Genomic DNA, 19544 nt, shown 5'->3' with positions numbered 1-19544 from the left:
CATATATCCTCACTCATCAGTGGAAGCTGACTGCACAGAAGTGAAGAGTGAAGAGTGAAATGGTGGATACCAGAAACTGGGAAACAGGGCAGAGCTTTAGGGGATGAAGAGAGCCTGTTTAAGGAATACAAAAGTACATGAGGTAAGTGGAATGAGTTCTACTGTATCATGTAGAATAAGGATAGTTAGTTACAATTCAATTTATCCTTCCAAATTGTTAGAAGAGCGAATTTTGAATGTGCACAAGTGAAGTAATAATAATTGTTTGAGATGGTGACTATGTTTACTGCCCTGATTTGACCACTGCACAATGTACTAATTTTGAAAACAACACTGTACAGAAAAGTACCTGTAAATTAGAAATTACAATAATTTTTATAGGCCCTAATGGGAAATGAACACCAACAAAAAAGTGTAGGTTTTGTATTTTAAAATTAAATGTCCTATATTGGAAATGTAAAGGTGTAGTGAAAACATTTCATCTTTCTAACTAGGGCCAACAGAGAGTAAGCAAATGATATTTTGCGCCCCAAGTGACAGGAAACTGTATGAGGTTAATTCTTCATGTTTTGCCACATGTAGAGAGTGAAAGTAAGAAATCTGAGAGCAAGAAGGTCAAAAAGACCATCTTTATAATTAGCTTAACAGGCAAATTAAGGTGGTTTGATTGCCAGAGGCTAAGACAGAAAGCAGTGGAGTCCTATAACGTTCACCTGATTCTCTGAACCCTCTACTATTCGCCCAATTAATAGCACCCTTCTCTTCTAATTATTGTAGATTTATGGCAACTTAATAAACCTGATTTCCCTCTCAAGTAAATAGCACTTTATAATTCTCAAATACAATTATATTATTGTCTCATTTTAATCCTCACAACAACTTTATGAAGCAGCATGGAAAAGTTTTAAAGAAAAAAAATTGCAGAAAAATCTTAAGAGTTTTTGTGTCTTTAATTTTAAAACAAGGCTCATGAAAAATGCTTCTCTCGGGACCAGCAATTGGCATAATGGCTATGTTGCTGGAATCCCATGTAGTTGACTGCGGTTTGAGTCCTGGACCTGGTGGCTTAAACTAATGCTAGGCACATGTGTGTGTGTGCTCAAGATCCCGAGAGGAGAATGGAGAAGAAGGGACTGTGGCGTGGCCACCCCCCGTCCCCCCGGGAGGGGGGTTGATTTCTCACTTTCTGTCTCTGTCTTTCTGGCGAGTGCACGCGCTCTATAGCAAAAACCTCTCAAAAAGGAAGGAAGGAAGGAAGGAAGGAAGGAAGGAAGGAAGGAAGGAAGGAAGGAAGGAAGGAAGGAAGGAAGGAAAGAAAGAAAAAGAAAGAAAGAAAGAAAGAAAGAGAAAGAAAGAAAGAAAGAAAGAAAGAAAGAAAGAAAGAAAAAAGAAAAGAAAGAAAGAAAGAAAGAAAGAAAGAAAGATGCTTCTCTCGCATCTAATCTTTTCAGTACATTCCTATCTGGTTCCTTAAATATTTTCAGCATAAATTTGTTTCTAAAGCACTTTTCCTTTATCATTTTTCCTGGGAAAGAAGACAAAAAAAATCACTTGATTACAATGAACTATAGGGTAACCATCAGGTTTTTTTAAAACCCTGGCTTTATCATAAAAACTTCTGAGAGACAGAGAGACCATATCCTTTCTCTTATCTTAATGTTCTTCCTTAGCTCAGAAACTTGTGTACAGTATATACTCAAGTAAACTAGTAAGAGTGGTTTTCCCAGACTGCCTTGGATTAGATGGCAAGTAACCACATTGGGGGGAGACATGTCACATTTGTAAGCTGCTATAAAACCTCCAGGCAACCTCACAAAGAACAGTAATTCTCAATCGCATCTCAGAGAAGGGATGTGAAGAGAGAATAGAAGACAGAGAAAGAAAAGTATTGAATCTCTGCTACATGTTCCAGAAACTTCCAGAGATTTTCAATCTTCTAACAATCTGATGAGGATGTCATTAGCCCTATTTTACAAATAAAAAACCAATTAACCTCAGAGAGATTAATTGCTAGATTAATAACAAATTAGCTAAAGCATTATCTGTGACTTCAAAGAGTATCCTTTACCACTAGGCTAGTGATTTTCAAAGTGTGGGTCCCAACCAACTACATCAGCATCTAAGAACTTCTTAGAAATGCAAATTCCCAGGGTCTACCCAGACTATGCTATGTACTAAGTGGGAACTCTATAAAGAGGTAACAGCACAAAGACGGACAACTGTAACACAAGGTGAAGTGTCGTAAACTATAAAATTCTCTATAGGCCAGTGGAGGCAGATAGCTCACCTGTTTGTGACAATTCAGGAAGGGTTCCATGAAGAGATGACAATACTGTGGGCCTCACATGATCAGTAGGAGTTCAACAAGGAGAGTTGATAAAGGCAGACTATGTCTAGAGAGTGGCTTGGGTAATGTGGTGAAGATTGGTGCATGCAAGGTAGCCAAAATGCCCACTTGTATCCAAAACAGTCCCATCTCTTGAGTTTAAAATGCTTTGGAAAATTGAACTACATAAAAAATATTTCAATGCTCCCATGAGCATCAACTAAGGCATCAGGAAAAGAACAAACTGCAACAACTGAAATAAAAACCTTCCATGTGAAAATCATTGCCAGTGATCTAGTCTTCTCTCCCTATAGGCCACGTGTTGGAGGGAAGGTGTCTTATTCCCTACAACAAATTATTTCCTGTTGTACATTCAACTGTATGAAATATGCTTCAAAGTATACAATGCCAGAAATAATTCTCTTGAGATATTTTCTCATACAAATTAGTTCCCTTGAGAATTGCTTTGCTTTCCTAATTCTTTACATATCATCCAATAGAGCTGTTGGTTTTCAAACATAAGAAATCCCTTTATAGTATTAAATTACTATAATTCCAGAGAAAATGGAGTTTACATTTTTATTATATTTGCTTCAATATCAGCTGATAAAAGGAAATGCTGGAGGCCAGACAGCAGCACAGTGGTAACATGGCTGGACCTACACACACTAAGCACATGTGTGTGCCCATAATCCAGGTTGCACAAGGCTGGGTTGGATTACAGAATGAAAATTATTTTAGGGTGCCTTTCTCTCTACCTCTATCATGGAATAAATAAATAAATAAACCTTTTTTAATAAAAGGAAACACTATCCCTACTTATAAAATTTCCTAGAATAAGAAAGGAAGCAAATGGTCAATTTGGTAAGGAGTAATAAATTTCTCTCTTGATGCATCTCTAACATCATAAATATCAGTGGTTGAGATCAGGTTCCAAAGTCAAACTCCATAGGCTCAAACTCCTGCTCTGACCCTTAATAATCTATTTGACCTTGACAAATTACTCATCTCTCTCAGAGCCTCAGTTTTCCTAACAATGAAATGGTTATGTATGCGTTTGCAAAGTTAAAGAGCTCAGAAAGTTTGGGGACCAGCAGAAAGTATAATGGTTATACCTCTGGACTCCCATGTAATTGACCACAATTCTAGTCCTGGACCTGGCAGTTTAAAACTCATACTGGGGGTATGTGCATGCATGCCCAAAATCCCAAGAGGAGAAGTGATTGCAGTGTGGCCATTCCCCATGGGTGGTGATTTGTCACTTTCTGTCTCTCTGTCTGGTGAGCAACATGCCCTGTAGCAAAAATCTCTCTTAAAATAAATAAATAAAAGAACTCAGTAAGTTTTGGCCATCATTATTATTTCCCAGTGACCTTTCTTCAAAATTAAATAAATCTGCCTCTTTTTTAGCTAAAATTATATTTCTTTTGTATTTCTATATGATATGGTGGCAAGGACATACCAAGACAGGACCTGACAAGTAAGACTCTTCTCCTTTCTCCCTCTACCACTTAGGCCCTAGGGGGTCAGAAACTGCTTACCAAACTGGAGGAGCAAAGAGAGACAGAGGCAAAGTAACCACAGCCTTGCTGACTGCCAGCCTCCCACCAGCAGCAGGTCCAGCTGGAGAGAAAAAGGCCGAAGTTCTACCTTCAGGGAGATCTGGAGTTTGGATTCTCACACTGGATGGGACATACCAATAACTGAAATGAGAGTCCTTTGGAACATAAAGTGGACAAGGCTTTTGTATTATCTAAAAGTGGCTGGAGAAGCTAAAAGGCCCATCTTGAGCTTCCACTTAAGGAAAGAACTTGTCCATTAAAATGAACAGGAGGGAGCGGAGGAGAGAATGAAATAAAATTGATTTTGATTACAATCTAGGAAGCTCAATCATATATGTGTGTGCACAGACTGTCAGTCTGTCTATCTGTTTACCTGTCTGGAGTGTGTAAAGGAGAAAATGAGAATGGCTCAAGAAGACATAAAGACTTGAAGCTCTACTACCTAGTAACCTCATCAATGGGAAGTTTTCTCAACAAAATATTGGGAACAAAGATTAGTGGGTGTTAAGTTTGCTTTGTGCTGCTACAGCAGTGTATCTGAGACCGAGAAACTTATAAACAAGAGATTTATTTCTTAGTTCTAGAGGTTGGGAAGTCTAAAGTTGAAGGCCTTATTGCTGCATCATCCCATGGTAGGAGACAGAGGGGCAAATGAGCATGTGGGTGAGAGAAGGGAAGGGGGGCCAAACTCATTCTTCTACCAGGAACCCACTCCCACCATAACTAACCAGCCCCACAATAATGGTATCAAGCCACGAATCACTTCTTGAAAGTCCTATTTCACTTGGTTATTTTATTGTAAATGAGTAAAAAATCTTAATTCAAGAGATTGTATGTAATATTTATTTCATTAATTTTCTTTCCTTGTTTACATCAATTTTGAAAGATTGCATGATTTCTTTACAGAACTCTATCTTGATGCTGTGGAAGTACTTTGAGGAACATCTCACGAGTTTTCTTAGAATGTATAATGGTTGTAACCCATCCACCTTTAAAGGAAAAAGGAATGACCACATATTTTGCAATCAGGCTGAAATGTGGCATGCTTTTCTAATTCCAACCTTATAATTTAGCAGAAAATGTACTTTTGTTTATTTAGTCCACCAGTTCTACTGTGACATACTCTTGAGTATAAAGACATGTATCAATTATGGGGGGTGGGGGGGTAGTCTGACAGTGCCTTCAGGAGGGCCTGAACTTGCCTTAAATCTTCCTCAACCAAATAAGTATTTTGTGTATTAGTGCTTGAGAGAATTTGAATGTAGGATGGGTTCAACTGCACAAAACGAAAAAATTTTTACCACTTTGTTTATAGAGAGATATAAAGTGAAGAGGCCACCTCTTAGTGCTCAGATGGTATGTAGTATATGAATATGCCTTGCTTAATTACTGAAAATTCCAAAACTTATACTATTTTCTTTATGCACAGAAGAACAGGAATGTTTCCCAAGCTTTCCTGACCGGTGGATGAGCAGTAGTGTCAGTGCATACGTAGGTACAGTTGGGAGCACTATATGTATGTACTCTTCTGGACTACTTTGACAGAAGTAGGTTTTTGAATGTAACAAGGTAAGTCAACCTGAGTTGTAATATATTTTGGGGAATCAGTTCACTACAAATTGTGACTGTAAACATTGTACTGTAAATGTTTTGTAGTTTTCCCCCAATAAAATTTTTGGGGACAAAGGTGAAAAAAAAAAAGAAAGTCCTACTTCTCAACACTGTTGCAATAGGAGCAAGATTCCAACACATGAACTGTGGGGGATACATTAAACTGTAGTGGGTAGGTAATAAATAAGATGTGGGATGCAGAGTTCTTTCATGGTGACTGCCATTCTACAGACCAAATAAATGACAGCTGTTGCTGGGGTTTTTGCCCCCCCCCCCCGACAAAACTTGAGATTTGATTGTGGCAGGATTGAGAGAGTAAACATTTAATCAAGTTAGGATCCTGTGAGGACTTCAGGATTAAGGTCATCAGGCAGAACCATCATGATTCACCCCTGGTGGGTTTATAAGGAGAGGGAATGAGACCAGAAGAGACACCAGGACATGTACATGCACTGCTGCTCTCTGCATCAGTGGACTGTTGCATCCTTGGGCATTAAACCTCCAACAGTGAGCTGAGCAAACCTCTGTTTTTATAAATCACCCAGTCTCAGCTAGTCTCTGTTATAAGGAACACAACAGACTAGAACAGCTGTTTTCGTCATGGTCATTACGACCCATGCTCTCACTCCCATTCCATGGGCACTTGTAAAGTCTCTTTAATATCCACTAACAGCCACACCAATCTGCAGCCAGTACTTTTATGTGTCAGATTACAATCCAGTACTGCCTGCTGGTGTAGCCTCCCCGGGTAACACTGACATTGACATTCTTTTCCTTGTTACCATTCTTTTCTCAATTGACTCCTAGATCAGGAACAAGCTTCCAGGGTTGGGGAAGAGGCAGAGAGAGCACACCGCCACACCTCCGCTGGGCTGCCCCTCCTAGTTGCTCCAGGACTTCTTTGCTGCAATTACCTCTCAAATGAAATGTTATCTCCAATCTCTGTGAATTCCTTCAGAACATGGTTTAGGTCTTTCATCCCTAGGTCTTTACTTTCTAGCTCCTGGATATCTTAGTGATACTATTTATTAAGGCATGAGAATAAGCACCTTACTTAAAAACATATCAGCACACACTCTGTATACATCAACTTTTGTCATGGTAAGCTTTCTCACAAGGCCATCACTCTATACAAGACCATCACTCTAGTCAGATGTTTCTTCACTGATCTGTTCACTTGCACAGAAAGCATTTCAAAATCCTCTCAAAAATCCTCTGTGTCCCACACAGAATGGGACTGCTAACATTGTCGGATAGGAAGGCATAGAAAACAACCATGGATACCAGAGACAATGTGAGAGGAGGGTGGGACATGGCAGAAGGTGAGGGATAGGGAATCAAGGATGGCAAAACAAAAAACAAAGTATACAAGACATAAGAATTGGAAAATTATATGCTGATAACATGTATGTTGATGTGCTTGATTGAGCCAATACACAGTGTATTTTGGATGGAAAATTCATTTGTATGCTGTAATGATGTATAGTGAATTAATGTAAAAAATAAATAAATTTAAAGAGAAAAAAAAATACAGGGTGCTCCCTAAAATGCCCTAAAACATGCCCCCCAGTGGCCAGAAAGAGGCACAACTATGCCTTAGTACCTACCTTTTCTGGAAAAGACTTCAATGAAGGAAGGAATTGGTTCCATTCTTCTTTCAGTGGTAGAAAATAAGGATCCAAGAGCAAGTCTACATACCAATTGGTGAGACAATGTGAGAGGAGGGTGGGACATGGCAGAAGGTGAGGGATAGGGAATCAAGGATGGCAAAACAAAAAACAAAGTATACAAGACATAAGAATTGGAAAATTATATGCTGATAACATGTATGTTGATGTGCTTGATTGAGCCAATACACAGTGTATTTTGGATGGAAAATTCATTTGTATGCTGTAATGATGTATAGTGAATTAATGTAAAAAATAAATAAATTTAAAGAGAAAAAAAAATACAGGGTGCTCCCTAAAATGCCCTAAAACATGCCCCCCAGTGGCCAGAAAGAGGCACAACTATGCCTTAGTACCTACCTTTTCTGGAAAAGACTTCAATGAAGGAAGGAATTGGTTCCATTCTTCTTTCAGTGGTAGAAAATAAGGATCCAAGAGCAAGTCTACATACCAATTGGTTTTCTGTTTCAGATCTGCCTCTAAATGAAGGTTTCTTAACTTCTTTGACAGACTTCCCCATACCTTGCTACCCTGCCTGGCCCATGCATATCCATGGACCCAAGGATGCAAGAGCCTCCATATCTCCAAGAGAATCACAAGCCATACAGAGTCATGTCACCAACTGCCACAACTCTTTGTCCTTAGCTATTTCAGGGCAATTACGCTGTTTCCAAAACAACTGTCACATTGGACTTTTCTAACGTGGTAGACAGAAAGCCTGATGTGCACACACAGAGTCACATACCAGCATGGATGTATGATCCAGACATGATCACCTCTATTGCAAAAATGTACAGATCTTTTCAAAAGAAAAAAACAAGTCATCTTATTTCTTATTCTGGCTAGAGAACTGAGCTTTCTGAGGACATATTTAGCTGATTTCATAACTGTCCTTTAATATTTTTTACAGAAACTTGGGGAAATTGAAAATCCAATGCTCTGTGTCCATTTGTAAAAGTCTGCTGATCCCATTAGCTTTGAAGGTCCTAAAAGGTAGGGATTATATTGGCCTGAGCAGTGTGGTCCCTTTCTCCTAAGGCTTCAGTTGGTGACCTCAAATGGACACTCCATCATGCAGGCTAATTCTTTCTCTTCCCTTTTCTGCACTTCCTTCTTCCCTAAATGCTTTGCTCTTGTTAGAACCCCCTCCCAGGAGAGTTAGAAACCTGAAACCACATCCTGGTGTTAGATTCTGGCAACTGATGTCAGCCTGGGGTGGGGCATGTCCATGGCTTCAGGATATGGGACAAAGAGAACCACACTGGTCCTCCAAGGCCCTGATCTAAATGGGACAGGCCCAGAGGCAAAAATGGGTTCTGAGGAGTTGAGTCACAAGCAGGGACACTGGGGGGTGAGAAGTTTCCTGCAGCGCTTCTGTAGAGGGGAGCAGGCCAAGGAGAACCCTTAAGGAGCCTCTGTAGAACTGGAAAAGAGCATCCCCTGTGGACTTGACAAAAGAAGTTGTGCTGGACCTCAATCCCACCCACCCACTCCAGGGTGGCCCTGAGAGTAGAGAAGCAAGGGACGGGGTGGCAGCCTGGCCCAGAGGTCAGCACTGCTGTGAAATGCTAGTTCTCATACAACTCTCTCTCCATGCTCTGTTCTCATGCCTAGACTCCCCAAATCAAACACCCTCTTAGTTGATGAATCAAGCCAGGGACTTTAAGAGAGCTCAGTTTTGTGTGTGAAAAAAACAAAGAGCAATGTGTTTCCCTGTTTTCTTATGGCTGGAATTATCAAGGCGGTAGTCTGTAGGATAGAAGCCATGGTGTGGCTTCAGGCCAGGGTTAATGCCAACATTGACCAGCCCTCCCTGCCTAATGTCAACATTACAAAGGCCCCACATACACAGCATGCCTTCCTGAAACTTTCCCTGCATTTCCAAGTCTGGATTAGGTGTTCCTTTTCTATCTTCCCATCCTTCCCTATTACATCAGTGGATTACATTGTTTACCTATTATATACTTCTGAGGTGCCAAGCTTTGGGAGGGCAGGACCACTGCCTCTTTTGGCACTGTGCCCTTAGTACCTAGCACACACCTTACATGCAGTAGGCTTCAATATTTTGGTAAAGAATGAATGACAGTGCTAAAGTGGGTGCCAGTATCTTAGACAGGTGTGAGCACTGAGTGGTGGATATAAAAGGGGATTCTTGGCTTCTCTCCAAGCCAGATCTGGGCAATTAGGCAAGTAGTCAGTTCCATTCTAAGACAAGGAAAAGAGGGCTCTGGGATTTTCTTAAAGGGATTTTCTTGACTGTTAATGGATCTAACAAACCATGTGCAAAAGAAAAATTAATTTACAGGCAACATTTCCAGAGTCCACATCCACAAAGTCTACTATGCACATAGTAACACAAACACCAGCTGTTTGTATGTGGTCTGGACCAAGAAACTCCACACACGTGCCTTGGCCAGAGCAGAGAGAGAAGTTGGGACAGTTAGACCAGACTGGACCTCTGCAGGCGGGAGAGAGGCCAATGTGGATTTAAGCCCAGTGCCAACATTCATGGCTACAACTGGCTAACATCCAGCTCTGGGCCTACATCTGATAGGGTGAGGGCTCTGAGCAGGGATGTGGCTGGAGGCTGGTGCAGGATGGGCTGGTTGCAAAGACTCCTGGGAACACAAGTCTCTCAGCAGTGATTGAGGGGGTAGGGAGGCCAATAGGAGGATGTTTAGACAGCATCATTCCCTGGGGCATTGGCCGCTTCTAGGTCACGAGTAAGAACTACTAGCAGAACAGAAACTTGGCTGCAAGGAAAAAATGTTTTTGAAGCTGCTGAGTGACCTTGCATCTTTGAGCACAGCCAATTTCCTCCCATGGCCGCAAAGAGGCAGTGGGCAATTTCTACACTATCTTTGGAACAGCAAGCTCAAGGACAGACCACTAGACAGAACTGGAAAATGGGTTATTTGGAAACTTATGGGAGAAGATTTTTGAGACCGTCTGTCAACAAATATTACTGAGCCCTCCAGCGTGCTGTGAATGCCCATCTAGAAAGAGGGTGAGTTAAGGCTTAGAGTCCCTCCCTTTTGAAAAAGCAATGTAATACACTGTAAAGTTATATGTTATCCAATATAATACAAAGAAGATTATGAGGATAATAAAAAATTTAAAAATTTAAAAAATTAAAAAAAAAAAAAAAGGCTTAGAGTCCCTCATGAACAGTACCAGTGAAACTCATTGTCAACTGAGGCCCCCTTGGCAGGTGGGTTGCATTGCATCCTGGTTGCAATCATTCTGATGAAAATATCCACATGCAAACCCTTTCTCAATTTCATTTTAAAAATAAAACCAAACTGTGCTGAGAAGTGTGAGTATTTGGGAGACCCATTAAAAGTTTAAGGGGAGTGGGAAAGGTGAAGAGTGTAGGAAAGGAAATTTAAGGAAAAAGATAGAGAGGTAAGACATTTGTGAGACACAGATATGGTTTATTACTTGTTGATGATGTGTGTATAGTATTCTCAACTGGGATGGACTGAGGTGTATATCATGCTGGGTAAAGTTTTTTTACAATCTCAGTGATATATAACAATTGAATGTATAAGTAATAATAAAAGTACTAATAAAATTTTTTTAAAAAAATGAAAGTTTAGGTGGGCTGAAGGAAAGTGAAGAACTGCTTGTTCTAAGGGTCACATGCCTCTCTACCAGCAGAATTCAGTCACTGGACTCCATATGGAGCCCCCAGCTGGAAGACTGCTAGGTCTCCCTTCCTTCTTCCCACTCACATCTCAGTTAATTGTGAAAATTTCAAACTCCCTTCTTTCAATCTTGCAAAATAATTAATTCTTTCTAGTTTCCTCTCAATCTCAGCTCCAAAACCCACCTCATGATTTGTGCTCAGTTGAACTGGGCCTTTGCCATGAATCTTAGTGCAAAAGAGTTGGTTAATGATATCATTTTGGGTGTCAGCAAGTAGTATGGGGGTTAAGGCTCTAGATTCCCACATGGCCGACCATGGTTCAAGTCCTGAACTGGTGGCTTAAAAATCACATCAGGATTTTCCTGAGAGGAAGATGGAGGAAGAGATTACTGTGTGGCCATCCCCCACTTGGGGATGAATTTCTCACTTTCCCTCTCTGTCTTTCTCCAAGTGCACATAACTTATGGTAAAAATCTAAACTAAATAAATTTTCTCTCTCCCACCAGGGTAACAATCTCCTCCCTGGTCTCCCTACCTCCAGACTCTGCCCATCATTCCTAAACCAACCTTCCTAAAACATCATTATTGTTTACTTACATCTTAGCTGTTGTAAACCACAGCTCATCGCTGTCTCCCCAGTTTGCTCATCCTTTCCTGCTCCCAGTCTCACAACTGCCCATTTCATGCCCAAGTCAGAGCATCAGGCATCAGCTTCTATTTCCTCTCCCCATACATCCAATTAGCCACCAAAACCAGGAGATTCTACTTCTGAAATGTTTCTTAGTGCATGAAATGACTCAGATGATTGGCTTTCTGGCAGGAAGGAAGCTGCTATGACTGACAGCTCTATTAGAAGCACATGGAATGGGAAAAGGGAGGTTTCCCCGAAGAAGGATAATAGGCTAGCAAAATCTACAACAACATCTCGAAAGGTACAAAGACCCAAGCAGCAAAAAATCTGGGGATCATGAAGGCTAGCAAAATCTACAACAACATCTCGAAAGGTACAAAGACCCAAGCAGCAAAAAATCTGGGGATCATGACATTTATAAAGCCTGAAAGCTGGTTTCAGGAAAATGTATGTGGAGAACCAGAACATCACAGGTGGAGTTCAGACACCAGCTCCTAAGAGGGAGACTAGGGTAAGGGTGGAGTCTGAGAGAAAGAGATTGAGGCAGAAGTCCATTATCTAGGGCTATTTTGCTAAGGCTGCCATAATAAAGTACCACAGACTAGGCAGCTTAAACAACAGAAATTTATTTCCTCATGGTTCTGGAGGCTGGAAGTCCAAGATCAAAGTGCTGGCAGGGTTGGTTTTGCCTGACGCCTCTCTCCTTGGCTTGTAGATGGCTACATTCTCCCTGCATCTCCACATGGTCTCCTCTCCATGCATATCTGATTCCTAATGTCTTCTATAAGGACATCCATTATATTGGATGAGGACCTACCCTTTTTTCCTCATTTCAATTTAAAGCCCCATTCCAAATGCAAATTCTAAATTCTAGGGTAAGTAGGGATTGTAGCTTCAACAGATGGGTTTGTAGGGAACATAACTCAACCCATAGCAAGGTCCTATGATCAGAACAAGACTCTCACCAGCAGGGATGGCATGGTAAGAATCTCGGAATGGAGAAGCCAGAGCCTCCTAGGAGCTTCCTTGTGGCCTTCAGCCAACTGTGTTCCCAAGACAGTTCTCATTTATGGCACTTTCATTTCTTATTGACCAGCCTCTGATAGGCTTGGTCAGAGGCTTTGAAGCATCATCAATCATTAAAGCAGAATTGCCTTGGTCACTTCAAATTGGGCCCCACTCACATCTAAAGGCCAAAAAACTTTTCCAGGGCATCTAGAAAGGCCAGGTTTCTTCCTCTGTACACTAAAATTAACTGGAATTACAAGCTCAGTTTTTTTATTGTTGTTTTGATTTTGATTTTTTTGTTGTCATCACAAAACACCACAATTTGGTCAAACCTGGGCAATATATTATACCATAAGATACAGAAAAGTATAACTGGGCATTTTAGGTGACTTCTAAGGCTCTTAGTGATTCTGTGATGCTGAATTAAGTCAGAAGAATGAGTTAAGCATCATAATTTTCTGGGTTTCTTTGCTTTCATTGGCAGTTGGCTTCCTCATACACACACAAAAATAAGGCATTTCTCATCCCTTCACAATGGAATGTGTGCAGCACATGAAGCCCTGATTTTTAGTGATGATAGCTATGGCAGCATAGGTCTCTATGGCAACAGTAATCCTTATATCCTCCCCAGCCCTGCATCAGAATCTGGGGAATCCTGCCCTATTGGGTAGCCATCATGGGCTACCCCTATATCCTAGCGATTGGACCAATTATTTAAAATTTTTTCACTGCCTTGTTGGGCTTCCTGTCTCTTGTCTATGATGTCAACCATCTCTGCTGATTCTTTTTTCTTTCTTTTTTTTTTTTAATTTTCCCAGAGGATGCATGCACTCACTGGGGAGAGACAAGGTGGGAGAGATGAGAAGGCATCACTCCCCCCACGGGGAACAGTCACACTGCAATCTCTTCTCCTCCATTTTTCCTTCCTTTTGGGATTTTGTGTATGTACTCACATGCACCCAGCATGTTTATCAAGCCACTGTGCCAAAGACTCAAACCACACAGTCAGTCATGTGGTATCCAGTTGCCTTAACCAACATGTCATAGGCATGAACAGGGCCACCCTGTTCTCTCTTCCTTTAGATCACAATACATGACCCACTTGATCTCAATCATAGCCCCTTCCTAGGGTCATTGTTGGTGACTCTAGCATTCCTACAACCTTCAGTTCTGCCTCCCTCTTTACTTCCAGATACTCTATGACAGGAGAATGGAGGTGGATGGGATAGAACTTTCTTTCCTCCAGGCTTTTTGCTACCAGGAAGCACAAGAGAGAGGCAAACCTCATGGTTAGAAGACCCCCATTGAACATGAGTCCCATCACAGAGCCACCCATGACCTTGACAGCACATTGACATGATGTGAATCTAAGCCATCAAGGCCTCTGCCAGGACCCAATGCAAAAGGCAAGCCCACATATATGTGGGGAGAGGAAAGAAAATGTTTATGTCATTCACAACAACAGAATAAGGGCTCTATTTCATCTCCTCTCTACACCCACAGCATTGTCTACCTTAAAAAGACACACGGTGAAATTTCAGTGACCCACGCTGGGCACAGATCCAAGCACAAACCATCTGCAGGGATGTCTCAGACTGGCCATAGTTGTATTTCTCCCCTACTTTGTTCCTTTGAATAAACAGTACCATTTGGCCCTGTTTGGTGGAAATTCTTACTTACCCATGACAAAAGCTAATGTAGACCAACTTGGGGTGGGGGCAGTGTAAAAGAACTTCATTGCTTCATGGTGGGAGAATGTAGAAGGAAGCAAGATGTAGGAAGGTGTATTAGGAAAAAGTGGCCCCCTAAAATTCATATCCACACAGAATCTGTGAACATGACCTTATTTGGAAATAGGATCTTTGTTGATGTAATCAAATTAAGATGAGGTCATAATTTGAGGCCAGCAGGTGGCATGGTGGTTAAGGCGCTGGACTCCCACATGGCCAACAGTGGTTCAAGTCCTGGACCAGGTGGCTTGCTTTCTCTCTCTCTCTCTCTCTCTCTCTCTCACACACACACACACACACACACACACACACATGTCCTGTAGCAAGATAATAATTTTAAAAAGTAATAATAAATAAAATTAAATAAGTAATTTTTTAAAAGATGAGGCCATATTGGATTTGAGTGGGTCCTAGTTCAGTGATGGAAATTTGGGGACACACACACACAAGGAAGAAGGTCATGTGACAACAGAGGCAGAAACTGGAGTGCTTCCAAGGAATGACAAGGTTGTCAGCAACCATCAGAAGCTTGGAGAGAGGCATGGAACAGATTCTTTCCTAGAGCCTTCAGAGACCTCACAGCCCTGCCAATACCTTGATTTCCTACTTCTAGCCTCTAGAATTGTGAAAGAATACACTTCTGTTGTTTTAAGCTCCCCAGTTTATGATTATTTGTTATGGAGGCCCTAGGACATTGATATATTAGGTGCTACGCTTATTCCCCATCGTAAAGATGAGGAAATTGAGGCACTAGAACATTCAGTAATTTTCCCAAAGTCATGCAGTTAGGATTCTAAAAACTGATCTACTGAGAGCTCATACACATATCATACAGTTTATCCATTTAATGAGTACAATCCAATGGTTTTCAATATTTCACAGAGTTGTTCCTATGCATGAGAACGGGGCCTTGAATACAGGCACCTTGGTTCCCAAGCCAGACTCAATTCTTGATGCTAGAAGAAAAGAAGACATCCCAGGCAAACAAAAGACTAAGGACTATCCCCAGGAAGCCCTCTCCAGAGTGCCTTTTGCAGTGATAAACAAGGCACTCCGTGAAACCCACTTGCCTTTTTACCTTATAAATTCGGACTCCTTTCTGGAGGCCAACGATACTTAGATGGTTAGGACTGGGATTCTTCATTTTTCCTCTATTTGTGCAGCAGTATCTGCACAGTCCCTCTGTGCACTCCATCAGCTGACTCTGCACATGGGCAAGAATGCCTGGGACTTTAAAGGGGACCCTGGTTTTGCAGGATGGTGGGAGGTCCTAGGTGAAAGTGGTGAATGTTTTGGGCTGAGAAGTTTTCCAAAAACCTGGAAATATGATTCAGGTTGGGAAAATAAAAAGGAAGCCTCCTAAAAAAAAACAAGCTGTATAATTAGATGTTTATGGAATAAAACATTTAAAAATATAACTAAGAATGTAAACCTAATAGATGTTGAATTAAATGTCTACAAAATGTCAATTACATTCTAGTCATCTGCAACTCAAAGCTTTCATGTGAATTGCTGTCATGCAGGAGGTAGGTGCTTTTATTATGAATGATGTCACAAGGGACCCGGCCTCACAAACTAAGCATGCCTAGGGCCTTGGAGATGTGCATATGATCTGTCCCACCCCTTGGGAGAACTAGAACGACAGTTCCTCTACAGCCTTTGCATTTGGTGGTGTTCGAGGTCTCCATTAACCTTGCCTTTGCCGACTGCCTGCAGACTCCAGACAGCATTCAGAGTCGAGTGGGCAGAAGGCCCAAGTCCACTTTCCCTTAGAGGCCTTTCACACCAATGCCTGGGAACACACGATTGGAGCATCCCCCAGGACAGAGCTGACTTCCTGACTAGCAGGCAGCCTGGGAGGGCAAGGAAAACAGGCAGTTGCTGGCCTAAATGCCTCTGTTGGGAGCAACCATTGGCACTTGAAGGCACAGCTCTCAACCTGCCTCCTGGAGGGAGAGAAGAGAGAAGGCTGTGATTCTGCGCTATTCTGTCAGTCACAAGGAAGCAATTCTTTAGGTCATCAGTCAAAAGCCTCCTTGGAAATGAGAAACGAGCCTGAACACCAGGTCGTTTAAAAAGATATTTATTGTGAAATGTGGAGGCAGCAGCACTTTCCCAGAGACGAGACAGGCGCTCAGCATGAATTATGCCAGATAAGTCTAGAGAAGCAGGCGGCAGGCACCTGGATATAAATGAGATACGACCTCGAAACCACCACTGCCAAGTGGGAGGAAAGAGTAGGGAGGGCAATGAAGCTGGTGCCCAGGGCTGAGGGTGGGGTAGGGACAAATGCCACCAGTAGCCCAGCACAGATGACAGTCTCCTGGCGCTATAAGAGGGTCTTCGTGAAGAGCAAGGCTCCTTCGATTACAATGCAAACTGAAGATGACGGCTGAAATGACTTGTTGCCTGGAATTTGCTTCAAAATACTCCAGAAAAAGAGATGTTGGGGGAATAGACAAGTAAAATGAGAGTGGCAAGATATTGATCATTGCTGACGCTGAGTGATGGAAGCTTGGAGGCTCATTATATTATCTTTCTGCTTTTGTGTATGTTTGAAAATTTCAATATTGAGAGAAAAAATTGAAAAAAAAAATCTTTTCTCCCACATTCATGGACCTTAGCTCTCCGTAGATTCACACTTTGCAGCATGAACTAGCCACATTTTCTTGGCTCTACAATCACCTGCAAAATGCAAAATTATACTTTGGATATCCACAAGCACACGCACATATAAATAGTATGTGTGGACACACCTACACCAATAAGACAACTGCAGCATTTACATTCATACCATACGGCATGTCAGGTACAGTGTATATTATTCTCTGTGCATCTCTTTCTTTTTTTTTTTTTTGAGAGTTTTTGTTGTAGCGTGCATGCGCTCGCCAGAAAGACAGGCAGAGTCAGAGAGACAGAAAGTGAGAAATCACCCCCCAGGGGGGATGGCCACACCGCAATTCCTTTTCCTCCACTCTCCTCATGGGATCTTGGGCACTCACGCACAGGCACTCAGCATGAGTTTAAGCCATTGGGTCCAGGATTCAAACTGCAGTCGACCACCTGGGAGTCCAGCGGCATAGCCATTACACCAACTGCTAGTCCCTCATTCTATGTGCATTTAAGTATTCTATTTTTAATGATAATACCAAGGCAAGGGTCTTATTAAATCATCCAAATCATTCAAGGAGCCGTAAATGCCAACCCCAAGATTCAAGTCCTCTTCTGTTTGCCTCTTACCTCCCTCATTCTATTAACTCGTACTCACTGATGCTACAAAAAATCCTCCATGTATTACCATGACAAGGCCACAGAAATGGCTCTCATCTGTCCATGAGTCAAGGCCAAAGGAATCCCAGGCTAGCCTGACTGGTTCTATTCCCCTATCTGTGTCACCCCGACACTATCACACTCTTCTTCATCCCTTTGGGAAACTCTGTGTGCACCTGAGGCCGCCCAAAGAGGGTCATGAGGTGGAGATCGGTCTTGTGTGAGGAGCTGCCCAGCATCACGTGGATGCTCATTTAGCTACACACCAGGACCCTTGAACTGAGTTTGGGGGCTCAAAATGTGGGAGGAGATAAGAGTTTCCAAGTGGCCAATCCACTGTTACCTTTTAAATAAAAGTGTGTTTAATTTTGTTTTTATGTATAATTGAGTTCCAACTGGAAGCAGAGCTTAAGAATCTAAATGTATGTACTTCTGGGAGACATTTTGGTAAGAAAGTAGAAAAAATGGGACCAGCAGATGATGCAAATGGTTACATTGCTGAACTCCCATAGTCGACAGTGGTTCAAGTGCCGGATCTGGTGGCTTAAAATTCATACCAGGCGTGTGTGCATGCATGCCCAAAATCCCAAAAGGAAAATGGAGGAAAAGGGATTGTGGCATGGTCATCCCTCCCCCAGGGGGTGATTTCTTGCATTTTTGTCTCTCTGTCACTTTCTATTTCTCTGGTGAGCACACAGATCCTATGGCAGAAATCTCTCTCTCAAAATAAAAAAATTAAAAAAAAAAAAAAAGAAAAGAAAAATGAGTTGGGGAATGGAAAGCAGTCAAGTAAAGGGTATGTTTCTGAGAAGCCAACTACGATAGGCAAATGGGTATCAATTTGCCACTGAGAAAGTCTGGGGGACATCATAGAACATATGTCAGAGATTTCCCACCAATGAGACAACGAAGCTGAGGTACCCAGCCTCCAGCTGCCACTCATCCTTGGCTGAATGCTGCTCTTGGCATTAGAGCTCTGCGGCATTTCTAGCCTGACCCTTTTGCAGAGCCTAAAGCAGGCCCTTTGGTAGCATAGATACTGCAGGCACAGTGGGATGCCGTTGGCACATAGCCGCATGGTAAGCCCAAGGGATATGAGCAGGGCATCAGAGCATTTGCTTAACCTACTCTGTAGTTGTAAACCATCTTTACTTAATCACTCTCCAGATTAACCAGCACTCTCCATCCCTTCTGTAAACCATTCTGATGATTCCCACTGAACCTTTACAGCTAATACAGGACTTCTTGGTGTGCCTGTATACTTCTGTCTCCATCTTAGCTTTCCAAGAACAAGTTACAGTGATTCTCTACTTTAATTGACTTTTCAAACTAACCAACTATCAGATGGCATAAAACATAATATATATTTTTTTCTTTCTTTCTTTTTTCTTAGCATTACAAAAAGTCAGGGGTGGGCTAGCAGGTTGTCATGGAAGTCAAGGCAGGTGGATGTCACACAGCTGACTCTATGGTTCAAGTCCTGGACCCAGAGGCTTGAAAATCATCCTGGGCATGTGTGCATGGGTGCCCAAAAACCTGAGTGTAGAAGGTATTGCAGCATGGCCATCTCCCCTGGGAAAGGGGGGGACATTTCTTTCTTTCTCTTGCTCTCTGTCTCTCTCTCCAATGACTGCACATGCCCTATAAATTAAAAAAAAAAGAAGTCTAGGGGTTGGTATTAACTTCTCGATGGTAACTGTTCAATACTAGGGCTTCTACTACCTCCACAATGACCATGACTACTAATGAGTATGCTTGTCTGTGCTAATGACATCATTAATAAGAGCAATGCCACTAGACTCTAAGCTCTGTGACCTTTTGGACCCCTCCAGTGTACCCACACCTAGAATACAGCCTATCATAGTAGAAATAGTTGATATACATTTAAGGAATGGACTTACTAATACTTAGCAAACACCTTAGTATATATTTGCTCACAATTATTTCCATAAAATGTATTTCTAGAAGCAGAACTAATGAGTCATCTGTCCATTCACTAAATGTCTGCAGCAGCCTCCATCCCAGTTGCATCAACCAAACCTGTCTCTTACCAAATGTCCCTGGAGTGGGGAGGATGGGTGTGAACAAAA

The sequence above is a fragment of the Tupaia chinensis genome, unplaced genomic scaffold, assembly GCF_000334495.1.
Source record: "Tupaia chinensis unplaced genomic scaffold, TupChi_1.0 Scaffold000355_1, whole genome shotgun sequence".
NCBI lineage: Eukaryota > Metazoa > Chordata > Mammalia > Scandentia > Tupaiidae > Tupaia > Tupaia belangeri.
Note: the sequence above shows the minus strand (reverse complement) of the source record.